At 49.3% G+C, this 21,578-nt stretch overlaps 1 long non-coding RNA gene across 1 annotated transcript; it reads right to left on the bottom strand.

Annotated features, from left to right (window-relative positions):
• Positions 1-103: 103 nt before the first annotated feature.
• Positions 104-15,999, bottom strand: LOC113458708 (uncharacterized). Its single transcript, XR_003379222.2, has 4 exons — positions 6,985-15,999; positions 5,862-6,016; positions 5,267-5,339; positions 104-1,847 (listed from the first exon to the last, which is right to left on the bottom strand). It is a non-coding gene; the product is annotated as an uncharacterized LOC113458708 (long non-coding RNA).
• Between the last annotated feature and the right edge of the window lie 5,579 nt (positions 16,000-21,578).

The raw sequence follows: 21,578 nt of genomic DNA, 5'->3' as shown, positions 1-21,578 counted from the left end.
CTGTCTCAAATATACCCAGAATTGGCAGTGTGATCTTTGCATCGGCAGAGAAAATACTGAGTCATGTTGTCAGCCCACACACATTTAACAAAAATAAAAGCAGACCAACGATTCAAAATTCTCCCACTCATCATTTAAAGAAAACAGAAGTCATTCAGTCATGCCTCATGCTTCAGAGACCTTTAGAAAACACCCAGTGCAGGGAACATTCGCCCACACCGTGCCCACGCAGCGTTTCAAACCCACGATGTCATTTGCAACTTGTTCACTCCCAGGTCCGGGCACTGTTTGCTTCAGCATCCTCACAGGAAGTCGCCGAGACTTGAAAGGTTTCTGCTGAAAATGTGACACCATAGCTGGAGCCTCAGCCCTCCTGTGAGCAACGCTGAAATGATGTAACACAGCATGCCTGGCTTGAGTCCCTGGAGGAAGCAGGAAAGTGCCGTGCACTTCACGGCAGCACAAACTTAAGCTGCAGTTTGAATGAGAGGCTACTGTGCTCTTCCTTCAGGGGTTAATCTTGTATTGAACCATTGGCCCTGCTGTGCTGAGCTCCCCAGTCATTCATTTAAAAGGGAGGTTCTTGCTCAAACATCAAGACTGGGGGAATTACCTAGGAAGTCCTCCTCCTTTTAACTCTTCCCACAAAGTCCTCTGGCAAGGAAAAGCTGGTTTCTGCATTTCACCCAGCTGCTGGCAGCATCTCTTCCTCCTTCAGTTCTAAAAGCTGCTTGAAGTATTAGCAACTGAACCTGGGTGAGTGGCAGCCAGCCTGGCTCATGACGGAGGGGGAGACGTCACCACACAGAGCACGCACAGATGGAGTTACACAATCTCTGTGGTGTTGAAAGCCGCAGAGCTGGAAACTTGTCAGGAGCCCAAAGGCCAGAGCTAATTTGTATTTCCTATTGCACAGCATGATTTTAATCAGAGCGAAAAGCGCCCGGTTGTGTTTTATGTACCAAGCGTTATAAGCAGAGACAAGTTAACAGAGCAACTAGGGGCAGGACATGCTCTGAAGACAGCATAGAGGAGCATTAGATGGGGAATACACCCAATTTATCAGCACTTCCTCTATTCTTCAGAATGGCCATGGGCTATGAAGCAAGAGAATAGGAGGCAACTTTCATCAAAATTATGATTGCCCAATTCTCTTTACAAGAAGAAAAAAAAAGTAAAAAAAAAGTAAAAAAGACACCTGCAAAAACCTTAAAGACAAGCTTATTTTAAAAACCTCTTTCCAAAAGTTTTAGATATGTCACCAAGTAAAATATGACATTCAGGAAACCCATCTTACTTGCATGCAGTATTTGACAGCAGTCAAATCAAGGTGATCTCTAACAGAAGCTGCTTTGGCTTCAGCTGCAGATAAGGGTGTGCGAGTTCCTTGTTACAATTTAATTTCTGCCTCGTTGAGAGCAGACAGCACAAAGGACTAGCACAGCCCCCAAGCACCACTGTTCCCAGAACAGGCTCACCTCCAGCAGCCCTTTTCCATGCTGTGATGGCTGCAGAGCAGGAGTCGGGAGCCATTTGGTCACCTTGCCCCAGCTGGGCTCACAGCCATGCTCCCTCCCCAGCACACAGCCCTGGGACACACCTTTGTGTGCTGCCAGCGTGTGCCAGAGAGGGAATGGGGCACCAGGTTAATAGGACAGTAAATATGCCTTGACGTTTCTGGATTGGTTTGCTTTGTACTCCCAACAGATTTACTGGAAACTCAGAGGTGGGGTTTGCTGCTCAGGGAGTGCTATCATTGGAGAAAATCCTTCATTTCAGCCTTTCTCTCCTTATCCACTGGGAATAAATGCTCCTTTCCCCCTCGGTTCAGCTTTATTCCTTGACAGCTGAGAAAAAGAAAGAAAGGGAGACAAAAAAAAAATCAGACCTTGGACCTTTATTTTGCTCTAGAGAGCCAATGTCTGTTTCAGAGTGGGATAAGCTGCATGTCAGGGATATAAAAGGAAGGCTGTCAGACTAGCATATCTGTAGCTTCCTATATTCAGTCCCTGGACATTTTCCCCACTAGCTAGCCATTGCAGCCCCTAAAATCAGCATCCTCTCTGCTCTCATTCTCCTCCACATGCTCCCTTACCCCCTCCCCCACAGACATTTGTCCCCCAACTCAAACAGCTCCCCAAGGAGGTCAGGCACCACCTATGTTCAGGGAAGGGGAAAAGAGGAGAGCGAGTCAGCTGAATATGCAAACAATCCTATTTGCACCCCAGCATGTACAATCCAGTTCTTTGTCAGCATGATGGAGTGCACTCTGTCCAGTTTGTTTTCTTCTCTGGAATTATCATCCACACCCTTCCCACATGAGCATTATCAAATGCTGTACCTGTATCAGCCTTTTCAAGACAGGCTGACTGCTGCCTGCATAATACCTGTCCACCAGCTGCCTATTTGCTTTGTTTGAAAATTATAGCCAGTCATGAAGTGTAAAGTGACATCTGCAGCAGCCAAAAAAAAAAAAAAATAGGGAAAAAGTACCAAGGGTATTTTGCTGGTGTCACTAAGGCACTGGGTGGAAGTGGTTTTAGTTACACAAGCCCTCCTTGGACGCGGCCCTGCCCGGACACCCCACCTTGCACTCGGAGTGTTTGGGGAGCTGCCTGCTGCCCACTTGCCTTCTCCCGTGCTCAGCAGGGACACGCCTGGGGTACCAGACAGTCCCACAGCTCCCCGGCCTGGACAGACGGACACGCCGGGCGGGAAGGACGGCGGAGCTAAGGTGCGAAGCGCTTTTGGGGCTGTGTCAGCCGCCGGAGCAGCACGGCAGGGCCGCGGGCCTGGCAGACAATAGCTGTCTCCCTGCTCGCTCTCCCTGCCGGCCGCATCCGACGGAGGAGCCTCATGAATCAAGGCGAGCATCCAGCGACAGGCTGCAGAAATGCATTAATATGCGGCCGCCGCCGCACGCCGCCAGCCCCCTGCGCGGCGCGGCGCTCACCTGCCCGTCTCACCCCTGGCAGGCAGCGAGCGAACAAAGGGGCGGCCGGCAGCGCCTGCCCCCGCCGCCGAGGGAGGCCGCGGCTGCACACAAAGCCCGCTCGCCTGCCGCCATGGGTGTGAGGAGCGCTCCCGCTCGCCCTATTGTCTGCGCTCCTTTGTGCTCCTCCGGCCCCCCGGTCCCCAACCGCACGGGCAGGAATAGTGGGAGCAGGACAGACACGGCTTTGTTGGAGGGAGCCCTGGGATGCGGAAAGCTCCCTGGCCTGGCGCTGCCGTGCGTGCCCGGCTGGCTCACGGGCCCACGCTGCTCCTGCCACACGGGGCAGGTAAGGAGCAGGGCAGACAGACAGACAGACGGGGCACGGGTGTTTCTCCACGCACACGGGGCACTCGGCAGCCCCTTCTTGAGCATCTTCTTCTCCCTCCAGAGAGTGCCTTTGGGAGGTGGGGAATTGTCACCAAGTCCTGCAGAAGTGATGGTGAGGGCCTCCCTAACCCTCCACCACTGATGAAGAGCTGGTGCCGCTGGCTAGAAGGGGCAGTGAGGGAGCAGATCTGGGAGCACAGACCACCCATCACGCCACCTGTATCCCTCCCAGCCTTAGGAGCGGGACAGGCGCCTCTGCCAAGCCTCCAGTGCTTTGTCAAGCAGTAGCTGTGGCACGCCCTGTGCAAGCCATGTCTGTGGCTGCAGCGTTGCAGCCCCCCAAGTGCTGCAGGGCTGGTGGCAGGATCCAGATTGCCATGTCTCAGGGCAGAGCTGTAATTGCCGAGTGCTCCCAAGGGGTCAGTCCCCAGCTGCAACACACTGCTACCTCTCCTCCCACTGCACACTGGCATTGGAATGGCCAGGGCAGAGAGAAGGGGAAAGCCAGGGATGCTCTCCAGTGCAGGGAGCAGGGTGCCCTCGCGGTGCCCATGACACTGCCCAGAGGACACAGCGCTCCCTGGTCCCACGGCAGCTGTAGCACTGGATCAGTTCCAGCAAGAGAGCCCCAGAGAGGTCTGGCTCACCTGGGCTCAGCACTCTGCCTTGTGCAGTCCCTGCCCTGGCCACCCACAGCTGTCTTGCCCCTCTCCACTGGCACTGCTCACACAGCCAATCTTAGCCACGCACAGAAATACCTGCAAGGATCTGGGTGTCATTTGAACAATATGGCCAATGGAGCAAAGGCAAAGAAAGAGAGGAAAGGTCCAAACCTGAGGGACAGCACCTAGGACCACAAAGGAGCCCCAGCAGACTCCTGCTCCACAGTTGTGGCAGCAGTGCTCAGAGCTCTGGCACACAGAACAGGGTCCAGGTACAAGAACCAAGACATTTGCTGCAGGGATGCTGCTAGTGGAGCCTGAGAGTGTCCACAAGGAACAGGGATGGTGAGGAGGCAGCATGCAACTAAAAAGTCTCATTTCTCAGTCTTGTTCTGGGGAAACAGTTTCTGACATTTTCTGATTCTAAGGAGTGTCATTAAAGAGGAAGACTCTACCCAAAGTGCAGTTTCTCTTCCTATTTTTTCATTATATTTGGTATATTTTAAATAAATTATAAATAAATTCTTGAGAAAAACTTCTATGGCCACCAAGAGGGAGGCGTCTAGATAAGCTTTGGTCAGGAATACATTTTTCCTAAAGAAAACTCTAAAATTCCTACTTCAAAATAAAGGTAGAAACCTTGAATCTAAACAGCATTACTTTCTGCTTCACAGTGAAACCTCAGCAGATCTTGTAAAGTATATTTGTGCTTTACAAGCAAGATTCATACTAGGTTTGATGGACAAGAGATTCTCAGCAACATCTAAGCTGCAGAAGGAAGACAGTTGTTCCTAAAGCCACCAAATAAGACTCTGAGAGCAGATAAAGCAAAAAGCCAGATAGAAGAAAAAGGCCTTCATCTTCAAAAAGCCAGAGAAAGGGGAAAGACTGGGGGAAAGGGGAAATACCTGGGAAAGAAAGGGGAAAGAGCTGCTGGGCAGCAGGGTGGTGGCAGAGCTCCTGGCATCTCTCTGTGATCCCTCCCTGTTTCCCTAGGCAAAAAGGGACACAGCAGCTCTCTTCCCCCAATCCAGCACCAAGCTGCAGAGTGGCATTTCAGCAGCTGGAGAGCTGGCTGCTGCATCAGCCCAGAGCTGAGCTAATACAAGAGCCCTTGTGAAATCCAAGCTTGGAGGGGCTGCCTGAGTTAATGAAGCTCATGGGATTGGGATGAGGTGTAACAAGGTGCCTCTTACTGAAAAGCAGAGAACTTCCCCCGGGCTACCTTTGGCTCCTGCAGAGCATTCAGGTCAGTTTGTAACTTATTAACACCAGCACTCACGGGATCAAAGTTCAGCACGTGTTGAGTTGCTCTTCTGGAACAGCAGGCTTGAAAAGCATATTGTGCAGGTTTCCTAGGAATAAAAGAGACATGCAGAGAAATCATCCACTGCCCATCTGCTCAGAGGCAGCCACTGCACACCACCTGGGGTCATGAGACAGGCTTCCTTCACCACCTCGTGCCTGAGGAGCCAGCTCTGCTCAACTACTGCACCCCTCTCCTTCCTCCTCTTGTGGCAAAACAGTTTTGCACCCAAGTGACGCCCAAAAGGGTCCCCAGGTTTAGGAGGAAATTCTCAGTCAAGAAGGCAGATTACACTGCAGGTTTTAAGTGTCTCCATCCCCTGCAGCTGGAATTGTACCTTAATCTAATTACACCTCCAGTGCTCCAACTTAAAGTGTTCAATAGATGATGTCACTTGAAAAATTAACCAAGTGGACAAGCAGAGATGGGTCGTGGAGTCAGTGTGGCAGCACAGAGTCCCATGAGAGCAACGGGGCTCTATCCCCCAGCACTGGGAGTTGTGCAGGGGGACTGCTGGGGTTCCCAAAACCAGCCTCTTGTCAGGCCATTAAGTCCACACAAGGCAGCTCACCTCCAAAAAATGCAGAGTTCCCAGGGCTAGTTTTCTATCTGCTGCTCCTGAGAGGCCTTTCCTTTGGAGGGAAAAGTGACCCTGGGAGATGTGGAGCATGGTCACCCCGCTGGATGCAGTGAGGGTGCACACAGAGCACCTGCAAAGCATCAAACCTGGGAGAGAAACATTGATGGATAAAGCTGAGTGCAGTCTTTCAAAGGTGTCACTGGGCAGGAGGCCATCAAAACCAAAATCAAATCAAGAGTTTCTGAGCAGGTGGCATGCTTTGAATCCTGCCTGGTCTGGGATCACCACTACTTACCCTGGTGTGTGTCTGTTGCAGTGATCAAGTTACCCAGCCAGAAGAGGTTACACAGCAATTACAAGTCCCTCCCAACCAGCAGAGCAACCAAAGATCCCCTACTACCCTCGTCTTCCCTGCAGGCTCACAAGTTACAGAGCCAAACAGGTTCCATTTGCTGTGCAGCTGCTGCCCAAACCAGTGTGGGTGACAGCGTGGGGCCTCATTGTCAACAGACAAGGCTGCACGGAATTGCAGGGTGATGCACAGGTGTGCTTGCTTGCTTATCCCAACCTGCAGATGTCCCAAGACATATAGTTCTGTTGTTTAAACAGGGTTTATGTCTATACTTGATAATGAACAGTATAATTGGATTATTCTTTGTAAATATCTATGCCCTGTGAAGGTCAGAATTAAAAACATCCAAGTAAAGTTCCTGGAAGCATTCTTAATTTTTAAGCATTTTGTCAGAACAATTGGTAATTTATCAACCACTTCTGGGATCAGTTGAGAACACACTGCTGCTGCTTGCTGTGACCCATAAAGGGCCACTATTTCAGCCTTATTAGAAATGAGATGTTCATTGCTGCTTGCAGGGTACCAGTGCCTAGTGCCAAACCAGCACAGACACATCACCTGTCATCTCTAATCAAAGACAGGGTCTGGTGGGAAGGAAGTTCAGAGGTGATTCCTTTCTGTGTGCTATTACAAGGCATCACTAAACACTCCCCACACTTACAAATGGACATATGGTAGGAGAAATCATCCCTTCTCCCTCGTGTTTGCAGAAGCAAATACAACTGGAGAAAGGAACAAAGTTCCACTTCTGCAGCCACTTACCAGAAGAAATGGTGTATTTTGGCCACCAGGATCATCTGTTTTCCCTGCAAAGATGTATTAACATGGTCCTTGTTTCTCAGTGACTAAGGAGGAGGGAAGAGGAACCTTGACCACAAAGAGGAACTCAGTCTCTGGGAAAAAGGCAAAGAGGATGCTGTTAAACATTTCAGGAAACACTAGGGAAAGGATGGGGGCAGACAGAAGTTTTGATTTCCCCAAGAAAATAAACTGCCTATTCTAACTAGAGGAGAAATGGCTTGTGAGCCTTCTCTCCTGAGAAGTTTGACAGTAGTGAATGCTGCAAAGGGCTGCAGAGGAAGGAACACTCTTGACTGGATTAAGTTACAAGGTAAAAGTGACTCTTTTTTTTCCCCAGGGAGACTTAAACTGGACTTCATGTCCTTGGTGATGAGTATTTAAAACCATCCTGCTTGCATGAGAGCACAGGAGCTCCTGCCACTGGAGCACAGGCATTGCTTAGTCCAGGACCACCCCAGAACTGCCTGAGCAGCATCTTTGTGGGGGAAGTTAAATACTTCAGATTCCCTTTTCAACCAGGCTACTTATGCTTTGGATCTGGTTTTGTTAAAGCCTTCTTATTTTAATTAAGAAAGTACTTGTTGAAAAGCAGTACCCTGCCCCTTTGGTTACCATTAACATGTGTCTGCTGAGACCGCCAGCAAGCCTTTGAGATGCAGCAAGGCTGAACTCAGTAGTTCTCAAGGAGTTATAAAAACCTTTTAAATGTAGCCTGGGAGAATGATTATACTCTCAGCAAACTGAGGATACAAAACAACCCTGAGAAATTCAGCTTTTGGGTCAACAGCAGCCTCATGGTGCACAGGAACAGGAGTACAAAGCTCTGCCCTGGGCAGGAGTAACAACAGGCATCCACATGGGCTGGGAGCAGACTGGCCAAGTAATTGTCCAGTGAAAAAGGAGCTGGGAGTCACAGGCTTGCCAAGCAGTGTGTGAGTTAGCAGTGTGCTCTCACTGCAAACCCAAACTGCACAGCAGGCAGAGTCAGGAACAGCGTGGCCAGCAGGCCTTGGGGAGAGCATAATTCAGCATTGCTAGGGCTGCATCTGGAACAGAGCTGGAATAACACACTTCATGAACATTATGAATCCCAGAAAAGTGTTCATAGAACTCCTAGAATATATGTTCATTTTTATCATTAGAGGGGGAAAAAAACACACAAAACCCCCTCAACAAACAAAGGAAAAACTCATAAGTTACTATTTCCCCCCAGTTCCCATGTCTTTACTCCCAGTTCCCATGTAAGTGGGAACTATACCACTATATAAGTGGGCCTATACCACCAAGTTTAGGATGTGTATCTGAGGAAGAAAAGTTTCCTTTCAAAGGAGAGTTTCTTGTAGGAAGAAGAGTTGAGAAAGGCTACTAAGCTCTCTGTTGTCCAGGTCACAAGACAGTGCTGTCAGCAGCCCTCCTGCCAGCAGAATATAAGGAGAGGACAGAAGGAAAAAAAGAAAAATAAAAACCACAGTTGACAACCCCTCCCTGCCCTCCTGCAACCCTACCAGCATTACAGCAAGATTCTTTTGAGACAGCAGTGTACTAGTAGTTGGTTTTCACAGGGTAAGGTGGAGAAGATCAGATAGGAGAAAATATGTCTGCAGTGGAATGGCCGTGCACTCTGTGATCTCCTTTGAAGATATGCATTGCTTTTATCCACCAGGTGCCTGTCCCCAGTGCAAGCCCAGTAGGTAAACAGACAGAGACAGTGTTTGTAGCAGGAAGCCAAACCAGAAAGGAATTTTATCCACCCAGAACAGGCCCCTGCCTGGGGCAGCTGGGAGACCTCTCCAGTCAAACACTGACACCAGTGAAGGTCTCACCTGCTCACATACCTACTGCTTCTCTGCTCTTACTGGCAGAGGGCTGGTTTTCACCTCTAGAAACCAAGATACCTGTCTGCATTGACCAAAAATCAGTTTTCAACAACAATTTTTAAAGGCAACTGCTGCCCAACAGCACTGACAAGCATTTGGCTGGCCATGCTGACAATACTACAGATAATGCAGACGAGCCCCTTACTCAGCCCAGGGGGAACAGCCCTCAACTCCCCAGTTGGGCACTTGCACACAGCCTACAAATCTCAGCTGTTGGACTGCTGCTCATGGATTATTATTCTCCCCTCCCTTCTTGCCTCTCATCCCTCCATGAGCCCACTGTCCCTCAAACACAGGGCAGATTTTTTTCTCTTTTCCACAAGACCTCCCAGGCACCGGAGGTGATGGACAGCAAGACAGCAGAGCCTAATCCCCACATGTTATGTGGTTTTTTTCATTCCATTGCCTTCCTTTTACAGCCTAAGTGTGAGAGACCCAGGCCAGACCTCAGCCTCCATCTGCAGCCTGGGATTATGATCTGAAGCATAATATTTCTTTATGAGCAAATTATCACCAAGACTTCAATGCGCTGTTGGCCTTTTAAAAAACTAAGTGTTTAGTATTTTTATTTCTTTCTGCTCTGCAGTTTATGGCTCCCATAAATCAGATGACAGGCTGTGCACAGAGGGCTGATCTGATCTGTGGGAACAGGGAAAAAGGCGGGAGAAGGGAGCACTGACAGAGCTGTTAACCAGGGGGGACCTCTGCACCCTGCTGTAAGCATCCCCATGGGGAAGGCAGGATGCTGCCCACCTGAGGCAATGCTCACAACCATGCCAGCTTCTTCTCTGACAGAGTTCAGAATCCTCATTTTTTCTATGCCATACCACCTCCTTGCAAAAATTGAAACCCCAGTTCTCTCACTCACAGGAGCAGTGATAGATCCACTAGGATTCAGAAGGATGTCGGGACACACACAAGCAAAATGCTGACCCGCTGCACTGGTACACCAACCCACACATCTGAAACAATCAAATCTGACCCAGTGTATTGCTGATCTAGAAGCCTTACCTTGTAGCAAATTAAGGATGCTGCCATGGTTAAAAGTCCATTGGAGGTTTCCAGAGATGGGAAGTTAGTGCTGAAGTCCCAGGTCTCACAAGTAAAAGACCAAATCCCTAAAGACATTTATTCACTCAGAGATGCACCCAAGGTCATGCTATGAAGCATTCCAGCAAGTAGCATTCAGGGAATCCTCCTCCCCACATCTATGTGCTTCCAAATACTGTTAAAATCTGAACTATAGTCAGCCTATGCCCTCTCAAGGAAATGACACACATTCCCACAGCCCTTCCCTTCTCCTGCTCCAGTGACTTGGATTCTGCTTCAGGACTGACACTTTCCTACATGCACAATGTGCATGCCTAACACTGCTGATCAGGCCATCATCTTCACAAGGACCTCACAAGACAAATAATATATAATATTGCCAGGACTTTGTTGGAATGGGGCTTACAGGGTTCTTCAGTGAGCCTGGGTTTATTGCTGGCTGTACTGCATTGCTCACTGATAAGAACTGGTCTTTCTTCCTCCGTGCTCAACGCTGCTTTGCTAGGGCAGACTTTGGGACTTTATCCTCTCGGCAGTGCTAGGTTTATGGTTGCACTTGATGATCTTAAAGGTCTTTTCCAACCCAAAAAATTCTGTGATACTAAGAGGAAGGGAATACAGGCAGCTTAATGCTCTTTCAAGTGAAGGTCTGTGGCAGGCAAGAGGACTTCTGCAAGGACAAGCCCTTCACTGGCTCATGTAAGAACAGAAGGTGATGGTGATGTAACTTCATGTGGCAATACTCCCTTGAACACTCCCAAAATGCCAATCCTTCCTTGGGTGTTTCCAAAGCAGTAGAAACCTTCACCAGGAATTTGAAGTCCCATGGATATTTTGCCTACTGAAGCAAAAATGGTGCTCTTCATTGCCCTGCCTGCAATCCAGTCTCGGTTGTGCCCTTGACCAGTAAGATTTTACCTGCTATAAAAGGCTGGATAAGAGGCAGGTATTTCTGCCATCCTCAGCAGGGAGCCACCCTCTCGATGAGTGCTGGCAGCTCTGGGCTGTGCATCCATCCATCCATCCATCCATCCATCCATCCATCCATCTGGGTGCCCACAGTTGTCCATACAGCACTCAGTGTGACAACTGGAGCCAGGCTGTGACAGATAGAGCTCCCAGGTGGAGAGCACAGGTGAGTCAGGGCCCTGCCAGTGGCTCATCCCCATGGCTGGGGCTGTCACTGGGAGTAACAGCATTAGCAGAGAAAAGAGAAAGCTTCCAGGCTAGGAAGAAATAGAGAAAGTGAATAAGGAGTTCAGGCCATGTTTTTAAGCAAGTTTTATAAGTCTCAATAATAATGAGACTTGAGTATTTTTTAAAAAAAGGGGCAAAAGGAGTAGCAAGAACCTGCTCTCTCCCAGAAAACCATGTTGCTGCACAGAGCAATTCCCAAACACAGACACCAGTCTGGTCTTGCCAAAACCAGGCTGTAAAGCTAACTGCTGTGCTATTAAAGTGCCAGATAAGCCAGGCGACAGCACCAGCCAGACTCCTGGAGCTTCAGGACATTCTGGGATCACTCAGATGCATCAGCTTTTATCCTGAAAGTATCAGAATCTAGGAGTGTTAAGACCAGGATAAACATTATCAGTTGTTGTTCTGCCCTCCCACAGTGACTACAGCTGATCTGTTTGGACAGAAGGGCTGGGAGGAAGAAACAGCACCAATTTCAGAAAGCCATCTATTCTCTCTTTGAAAGAACTTTGGGGGAATGTAAAATTCACTGTGTGCCTCTGAAAGTCATGCAACTGCTTTCAGTGCTGAAAATGTTCATCTTGTTTCCAGTGCAATGTTTTCTCCAGTCATCATGTTGTGTCATGGCTGCTTCTCCATGGTGCTGGACACCTTGGCTCCAGGTGGGTGCTGGCAGCCTGGAGCTCCTCACCACCCCAGGTCACCTCCCCTTGCCACGGAGTGGAGTGGCACATTAGGACAGGGAAGGAAAAAAAACCAAAAAAGAAGTGAATTAAAGTCAATTAAAAGCACAGGAAAAATGCAGGGAGGCAGGTTGTCATTACCAGAGCTGGAATTTGGCCTGGGTGCCATGGAGATGAAACCTGGCAGATGGTTAAGGTGCACACAGGAAGCACGCACGCAGCACCTGACTATAGATTTATGACCAATTAATACAACAAAAGAGAAATCTTGACAAGGAAGCCAGAGACCTACAAAATGAGTAAGTGAACCATGAAAAGGGGTGGCTCTCCCATCCAAAAAAAAAAAAAAAAAGCAGCTGAGTGTACAATACCTACAGAGCCGTGAATAAACTGAAGTTGGAACAGATGGAGAGAGAAACAAACCGCCGTGTGTATTGGTTGGCTCCCAAGTAAAAGAGCCAGCATGGGGAAAGAGCTTCCCCACAATTCAAGGAGAGAACAATAGGCTCCAGTTCTGCAGCAGCCCCTTCCCCAGGTGCTCAGTGTCCTTCCTACAGCTTAATTTAAGGCTCACAAGCTGCAGCACTCTCAGATACAAGATCCTAACAAACAACCAGCAAAGAATATTCTTTTAAATAATGAACCATGTGTCTCTAATTAAAAGAGACCAGGCACAAGGCAGCACAGACAGGAGACTTCTCTGGCGACCCATCACAGACACAGACCCCCAAGTACATGGCCTTGCCTCAGACTGCATGTGAAGCAGGATCAGGGATAACAAACAAGGGCTTTCCCATGGAGGGTGACTGCCCTGAAGTGGCCATGGTTGCAGTCTGCTGAGCAAACAAACACTTGGTAACCCCCAACACTATTTGGAGGCACAGAAGCGACCTTTGCCTTTGCAGGCAAGAGCGGCTTGGCACACCAACATTTCCATTGAATTTTGTCTGTCACCTGTAAACCAAAGCCCTGGCCAGGTCAGAGATGAGAAAACAAGCAAGAAGGAGATGAGCCAACCCACTCTGGGAATGGGAGTAGGGAGAGGTTAGTGTGGTGCAATTAAGCACAAGGACAGAAGCCCCTCACTGCAAGGCTATTTCAAATCCCAGCCATGAAGAAAAGGAGGGATGTGTGCTGTGGTTCTGTGGAGCACCAGGCACCGCTGCCCCACAGACACCCTCGCCCTGACCCGAGGGCAGCAGCAGCAGGCACTGGGGGAAGGCTCAGCCCCCTCCTCGGGATGAGCGCTCAGCTTGCTTTCCCTGCGAGCTCGGGGCTGTCCCGCCGCCGTATCTGGGATGTAAATGCCAAAGATAACAAGGCAGCTCTACAGACAACATTTATCACCCCCTTTAAAGACAGGCAGCTTGGGATTAAGCCCTTGAGGGGCACTCCCCATTCGTGGCAAACTCAGCCTGGAAGAAACAAGTTTCAAGTCCTGCCTTGAAGGTGGTGGGCTGAAACTTAACTGAGTTCACAGTGAGAGGGCTTTTGCAGAGCCATGTGCTCCCTGTCCCCAAAAGCCCTTCCTTTTGCCCATGCTCCCCACAGCCCCTGGATGCTCATGCATCAGCTGGTTCATTTCTTGTGCTGCTAAGGGGGACATCAGCATATTTCCCCCCACCACAGCAGAGCTAATACAGGAACACTGAGAGGCAGCACCTGTAATGAGCCCAAGAACAGGCACAAGCTATTAAAACCTCCCCCCAACTCTACCCCACCTGATTCCCTCTGTGGCTTTAAGCAAATCACATAACTTTTCCTCTTTAGTTTCTGCACCTGGGAGAGAGTAATATTTACCTATCCCAGAAGGGCATTGAGGGGGTTAGTTAATGTTTGCCCAGCATTTTAAAGGATAAAATATTCTGTATTAATTCCTGACTGGCAGAAAGAACTGACATGTGTGACTCTCATTAGCTCCACTGGAGGATTTTTTACTCGAGTTGGGCTTTATGTTTCTGAAAAGTAGAAGCAAGATGATGTGACATTAACATCCCAGAGAGCACCTACAGCATGGGCTGTAAACCCCCCTTCTCTTTTCACGGCCAGCAGGCTCCTGCTGCACCGCCTGTTCTGCACAGGTGCAGCAGTGCCTGCTAAACATTAAAGCACTCCCAGCCCTACACGGGGCTGTGCCAGCAGCAGCGGGTCTCCCCCAGGTGGGGATCCCATTGGGGAGCTGCCCTCACCTGTGAGGTGGCCTGTGAAGGGTTAAACACAGCCTCTGCTTGGCACTGCCCCTCTGCTCAGGTTTGTCAGCTCTTATTTGGAAGCCAGGTTTGCTTGCCATGACAGCTGTGGGCTGCAGGTGGGATCGTGCAGCACCACACCTGTTGGTGGGTGTGCCAGGAGAACACAGCAGCTGGGTGGGCATTCCCTCTGCTGCTGTGCCACGCTCTGGTTGTGTCCCCTGCCACCTGGTACTGGGCACAAGGAAAAAGCATTGGATAAGAGCTGGGCTCCAGCAGCACCCAGCTGTCTCAGCTGGCTTTGCAATCCAGGACACTCATAGTGCATGGGAAAATACAGCACTGCACATCCCTCAAATCAGACCACCCACTGCTCAGGCCCTTTACATTCTCTATGTGGCACCAGCAGTACCACAACATTATTGTTCCCTCCCTGAGCACTGGACACCACATTTTTCAGGCTGAGGACAATGAGCTGCCACCCTGGGCTCATTTCTCTCATCTGTTTCTCACTTCACTTCTCAGTGCTGGTATCCCATATGTGATGGGTCCACATGGGGTCTCCACTCATGTGGGCAACAAGTGGAAATGCCAGCAGCCTTCGTGTGCTCCTGGGATGGAGCAAGGGGAGGAAAGAGGCTGGCTGTGTCCCTTGGTGCCTGCAGTGCTCTGGGGCAAACAGGGCTCTGGGCACCACAGCCAGCCAGAACCCACCTGCAGTAAGCCCTGAGGCTGTGGTGATGCAGCTCTGTAGGCCTGGCTCTAAAAGCAGCACAGCAGGGCTGAGCCTCAGGCAGTGGGGAGAGTGACAGGGGGCTCCCGAGCCCTCCGGAAAGGGATTTGGGATAAACTGCTGGTTTACTGCCTGCCTGCAGAAGTAAATGGCTGTGCAATAGGGAAAGGCTGCAGGAAGGTGTTTGAAAACCCAGCTAAGCCACTTCAGACTCATGAAAGAAAAACGCCACCAAAGCAGCCCCACACTGGCCCCACAGTTTCAGGGAGGGAAAGCTGGTTGAAACCTGAGAACAATGGAGCAACCTGCTCTTCCTTTCTTCTGGCAAAGGTAAAAGACCTTGTGGAGGTGTCCACCCTGGGGAAGGCACTGAACAGGAAGCCCCACACCAATAAAGCATCCCCTTGTGCCTTCAAACACCACATCCACACACTTCCCAACCTCCATCACTGCTGACTGCTGGCAGCACCAGGAATCCTTACCCCTTGCTGTGCAAACCCTGACCAGAGGCAATGGCACAGCTGTGCTGGCATGGAGGGCTGCTTGCCAGGCTGGTCTGGGCACTCCCCACCAGTGGTGGGGCAGAGCAGAGGGTTTAGTTCTCCTTTCCAGAGGGATCCTTTTGTGCCCATCGCTCCCTACCTCTCCTGTGTTGGACAGCAGGCAGAGACCATGGCAGTGCAGACAACTGCTGAGCAAAATCAGAAGCACAGACTGAAACATGACTAATTTCTAACACATCACAGCCTACGAGTCAGTCTGTTTGTGAGCCTCAACTGCTCTCTGCTGCTTGCATACCAGCTCGTTTCAAGGGTGAGTAAGCAGACAGTGGCAGACATGACTTTTGTTATTCCCAGAGCTTTGAAGCTCTACCATTTCCCTGTGGTTAGCTGGCTGCATCAGCTGTCTGTAGTGACACATTTTGAAGAACTCAGCAATGAGACATAGGTAGCCAGACCAAGCCGAGCTGGAGCTCAGCAAGCTCCATTGGCAGTATTTCATGGTGACTCAGTGGTTGCCCACCCTCTATTATTCTTTGTTTTTACCCTGTCATGTTATTTCTATATTCTTGGCTACTTTCAAGAAAGCACTTTCACAAGCAGAGGTCAAAGGCAACAAAAACAGCTTCAAGTTGTAAGTGAAGCCCATTTCTGTTAAAGTGAATTTTGGGATGAATATCCTCAGAGAATAAGCAGCACCATATGAAGAGAGAAAAATATAGAAAAACTGAGCTACAACAGTGTGAGCATTTCATGTATTTATACATGTGTATATACTCATACATATGCAAAAGAATAAATATAGAAAAACAAATATCTTTGACTAGAAAGTGAAACTTTCTGCATTTTTCAACTATTCCCTTAAGCCAGCTTAATATACAGGTATTTTTTCATATATATCTTTAAAAATGTAACACTTGCACACACTTTGGAGAAAATGGTAAGTTTCCTTTCCATCCCAGGTTAAACTCCTATGGTATTTTCCTGCTGCTCTAGTACTTCCACAGTTCTCATTCTCATCTATATTTCTACCTTGAATGGCTGAACATTAAAAAGTATCTTTGCATAGCACGAAACAGCACAAACATCAAAGTCCAAGCAAAAGCACCAGATTGTGATTGTGGGTTTTTTTGCACAGACTAGTTCAAATTCTACTTTTAATTCCACTGCCAAAAGTTTAGAGCTTGAGATAAATCACTCCCTCCCCTTGAAAGGGGCTGATTGTATTTATGGCCTGTTTCAGAGTCCAAGGGCCCAGGCTGAGATGAAAGGCTGGGGGCAGAGCAGGGCGATGCCCCACAGCCAGTGCCACATAAGAAGAGGGTGAGGGCTCTGGCCACAGTGGGAGGAACTTCCAGATGTAGTTCCCAGCAGGGCTCAGCCCCCTTGGGTAACCTCAGATGTGTCATTCAGCCTTCCTCTGACTCAGTTCCTCAGTACTGGGGAAATAACACCACCACTGCACTACGTGGGAGTTGTGGGCAGATAGACACCTTTTGAATGAGTACTGGAATCCACACTAGAAGTGTAACTAAAATAGAGATCAGTTGCAATTCTAAAGAAATGACATAAGTGTGGGCTAGGAGGAAGGGATGAGATGTGTGGTACGAGCACAGGGAGCTCCCTACCACACTCAAAAGGGCTTGATCATGAGCTGAAGCACAGGAGAGATGCAGTTCCTGGGTTAGGAACCCTGCTTTGTGGCAGATCCTTGGGCCCCCTCAGTGGCTCTGCAGTGCCTTCACCTCCTGTTGTGAAAGAAGCACTTGCTGCATGGCTCCCATGTCCCTGCTAGGGCTACTCAGTCACCCAGGAAGGGAAACAAAACACAGTAGGTTTCCTACAAATCCGGTACACCTCTGTCCATGCCCTACAACTCCCCCAAAGGCAGGTGGCCCCACCTGAGTCCCCATGTTTGAACCTCTGGGCCATGCCAGGCTTTTGAACCGATGTCATGTTTTGGCACATCAGACATGACCCAGATTCTTCTACCTAAGCACGGAGCAGATGCCAGGGCAGGTCCCAAGCCTGTTAGTCTGGCAGGATCTGATAGCATCTGACACCCAGGAGCAGGGCTGTGGAGCAGGGCCACCTGGGCCAGAGTGCCTCACTGTGCTCTGCATCAGCACCCACAGCAGCAGCCAGCACACAGGGAGGCACTGCACGGCTGGTGAGAGTTCCAACAGTGACCTCACAGCCTGTCCCCAGCACTGAGGTTTCCTCCTGGTGCTCTGTGGCTGACCACAACCCCCCCCTCACCCTCAGCACATTGCAGTGGGCAAGCCAGCAGAGGTAACAATACTCCTCTTTTTTCACAGGAGACAAAGCTGCGGAAGACACCGATCCCCATGGCAACAAAGGCAGAGAAGTGTCCCAAGATGTGATTTGCTGTCACTATACCCACCTCGCAGCAGATAAGGACAAGTGATAGCTCTGAAAGGAACTGTTTCCATGGGACCCTTCCCAGCAAGCCCCCACAATGACAACCGACCATCAGCCACAGCTTTCAGCATCAAACAGCTCTGACTGGAAGGGAGCAACGCTGCTTCCTGCATCTTGTGTCCTCTTGTGGGGGACAGGGCTCTGCCCTCAGAGCCTGCCTAACCCCCAACAAGCCACACTGCTGCTCACTAATCCACTTACCCAGGCAATTACACTGGGAGAGCAGCCTGCAGGGAGCCTGCTCAACTTCTCAGTTAAACATCCTCCTGGGTTTTTTAACCCACTGAATGGTATCTTAGGCAATGGCAAGAGCTCCTCACAGAGCACACATTTGTTCTTAAGCAGCGTGGCCTATGTAAGTGCATTTCCTTCCCACACTTCCATTTATCATAGTTCTTCCCTCCCAGTCCTGCTCCTTCAGTTCCCTGGGGAAAGTCAGTGAATTTATGAAGGAACAAAGTCACCTTGAGCCTTAATCCACACCCCGGCAGAAGGAATACATCTGTCGGCAATCACATCCACCCACTCTGCAACAGCATTACAACAATGCTCACTTTGTTAGCACAGAAAATGCTGTCTCTCCTTCTCTGGTCCTGCACACAAGCTACCACAAAGGCTGGAGCAAAGAAAAGGCTGGGGACAAAGAACATGGCCCTGTACATCTGAGGTCAAACAGGTAAAATGAGGTGGGACAGTGGAATCAGGAAGAGAAGAGCAAAGAAAAGACTCCACAAACTTATGATAAACCCTCCAAAACAACTCCCTGCTCCCTTTCTGCATGACAAGTGAAGGTAGTTGAGAAAACTGTGCTTAATAAAGTTGGAGAAGACAGAGATCCTCATTCAACTGAGAGCAAAACAGCAACCAAAGCAAGTGACAAAGTTGTGTGGAACCAGGTGCATAAGGCAGTTGGGATTTTACCAGTTGGGATTTTGGCAGCTGGGAGCAAAGGACAGATTGCCTCATAACCAGGCTTGCTGGAGCCATGACTCTGTGTTCCTCTTTCTCCTTCCCTTAGGGAAACCAGCCCTGATGCCACCTGAGAACAAAGGACCAAACCAGAGTTCTAAAATGGGCCTGAGAGCTGAAGAGATACACACAGAGACAAAGCTCTCTGCAGCAGAGGCTGTCCCAGCCCTGCACAGGCAGTGCCCTGATATTCTGGGGGCGTGGGCCGGTTCCCAAGTCCCTGATGCTGCCACAGGACTGCTCTCACAGGCAGGGCTCCCACCTGTGTGCCCATCCCCATGGAACAGCTCCTTTGCACTCAACAGGAGCAAGCACAGCTGCTTGTTGCCATCTGCCCTTCTTGCTGCCATGACTTGACCATCAGTCCTGGGATGAACCTGCTGGAAGAATTGAAATTTTACTATTCCCAGAAGGATGCAGGAGTTACAGCAGAGGGGCAAGGAGGCTGAAGAAGAGGTAAATGGATAGTTGAGCCAATCTCAATGAAACTGCTGCCTCCCAAACACTCCCATCCTGCTGGCTGGATAGTGCACTGGGCTGAAACCCAATTGCTTTGTCATCTTTGGCACTTGCTGCAGGCAAGCACCAGCTTTTGTTAGCCCAACATCCTTTCCTCTGCCATGCACCCCAGAGCAGATGAGTTTCTAGAAATGGGTCCCAGCTGACAAACAGGGAAAAAACTGAGGACATACGTGTCCTGGTGCAGGAGTTCCCTGAGCTAGTGTTGGAATCCAAGTGCCCAGAGAAATCAACCCATCCTAAATCCCCAATACTCTGCTAACTGCATTATAAACAAAGAAGATTTAATTAGCACATGTAAGTAATCTCCTCCTTAGCAGTGTCATTCCAGTGGTACTCTGAATTCTGTTGCTACTTATGTGGCCCTCAGAGACAAGAGATGTTATATGGATTTCCTTTGCTTCACAACAGAGGAAGAAGACCAAAACTACAGAGACTTTACCAACTCACCTAGAAGTCCTCCAACTGCCATCAGCCACTTCAAAATGTATTCCCAAACAAACCAATTGTCCCTGAATAGCTTACCTGTAATTCTCTATTCTCAGCAGCAGTCTTTCTTACCTGGAATTAGCTTGCCTGGAAATCTCTATTCTCAGTAGCAGTCTTTCTTCTCCTGGCAGCACTCTTAAATCTTACAGGAGAGTAAAAAATCTTACCTTCTGCTCCGGGAGAAGACTCCCACTTGCCTATTGCACCTGCCTGCTGTCACAGCCCTGGTCAAGGGACACATTCCAAGAGAGCCTCCTGGATCCAAATGTACAGAAATATCATCACCAGTGCAGGAGAACCAAAAGAAATGTTCCCAGTAATTGCCTAAATTCATCTTTGTACCAAATACTCTTCTAAGCAACTCTCATTTAGAGATACTTCAATAGAATCACAGAATGATTTGAGTTGGAAAGGACCTTAGTGCTCATCTAGTTCCAAACCCTCCCTTCTGTAAGCAGGGACACTTTCCACTAGACCAGGTTGCTCAGAGCCCATCCAAGCTGGCCTTAAACACTTCCAGGGATGGGGGATGCTTTCATGGGCGTGTACATGGCACAGGGAGCCCCAGTCCAGCCTCACACAGCGTCCTCAGAGCTTGTATTTACAGGCTTCTGCAAGTGGGAGGCTGTTTACTAAAAGGATTAGATAAGGCTTGACAAAGCAGGAAGGTGGGCATGCTGTGCCTTAGAAAACTTCTGCAATACAGAACCCAAAACATCCCTGTAGGCAATTCCAGTTAGAAAAGAACCTAGAAAAGAAGAAGGGGGGAGAAATTGCAAACAGGTTTGGCAGAGCACTTTGGGCACAGCTGGATAGAGGGTTAATGACAGGAGAGTGACCAAGGAGCAGTGTGTCCAAGCCACCCCCAAGCAGTCATTGCTTGTACTGGAGAGGTCTGTGGGACTATCTCAAAATACTTTCTCCTTCTATCTCTGAGATAAAACAACCCCTAGAGCATGCTGCTGCTCGTCCCACTCTCCTGCAGAGGGGAGAGCTGCTCTCCTGGGTTTGGTGGGGACAAGCAGCTCACATGCTCTGTAAGGCTGCCCAGCACTTAGAGCAGAAGCTCAATTCTCCCTGCTTTGGAGAGCACAGTGGTACCCACTAGGCAGACATCCAAACCTTTTGGGTTCCAGACTTCCCAGGAAACCAGGACACAGCAGCATTGCTTCCAGGACACCTATTGCAAGGCCCTTCCTTGACACAGACAGGGGTCATGGGGCTGAAGCACACCTTTTCTGTCAGTATCAGTTGGTCAGTCTGCCACACCTGGCATTCAGTCTGAAACACAGATCAGTTCCTTATGCATTTCCTTTGCACTTCTGAAGTTAAGCAATTCCTACTCTTTTGCTTGCCCACACATTATGCTCTGGAGATCACAGTCACAGTGGTGGTGATGGGGTTTGCTACTGTCAGCATTTTCAGATGCTCAAGCAAAACTCTACTCCTTCTTCAGAGTGCTTCCAGAGTAGGCTGGGAAGTTCCTGATGAGTAGGTGGGGGAAAAAAGCAATAGAAAAGGGGTAAAAACATGAACTGTTAGTTTCCTTGAGGAACAGCATGATAGCACCACCAAACTACTTGGGGTTGAGAGACCAGAACATGGAGGCAGGAGTTTCTCCAGTGGTCTGGTATTGTGCTCAGCTCAGAATTTATTATAAACTATAAAACACAAACACAATTACCAAGTCCCCCACTGTGTCCATTTAAACACAGCTAAGCAAAGACATGGATTCATGTTTAATGGAATAAGCCACAGGACAGAAGGCACAGCAGGGCCCACAGCCACATGGCACATTTAATTCCTAGGGAAGAACACCTGACTTCTACATGCAGATCAACAAAGAAATAAATTAATAAAACCAAGTATTTGGTCTGGTTCCTTTAGGACCATTAGTTACACCACCT

Source organism: Zonotrichia albicollis, chromosome 4, assembly GCF_047830755.1.
Source record: "Zonotrichia albicollis isolate bZonAlb1 chromosome 4, bZonAlb1.hap1, whole genome shotgun sequence".
Lineage (NCBI taxonomy): Eukaryota > Metazoa > Chordata > Aves > Passeriformes > Passerellidae > Zonotrichia > Zonotrichia albicollis.
This window is presented reverse-complemented; position numbering and strand designations above follow the sequence as displayed.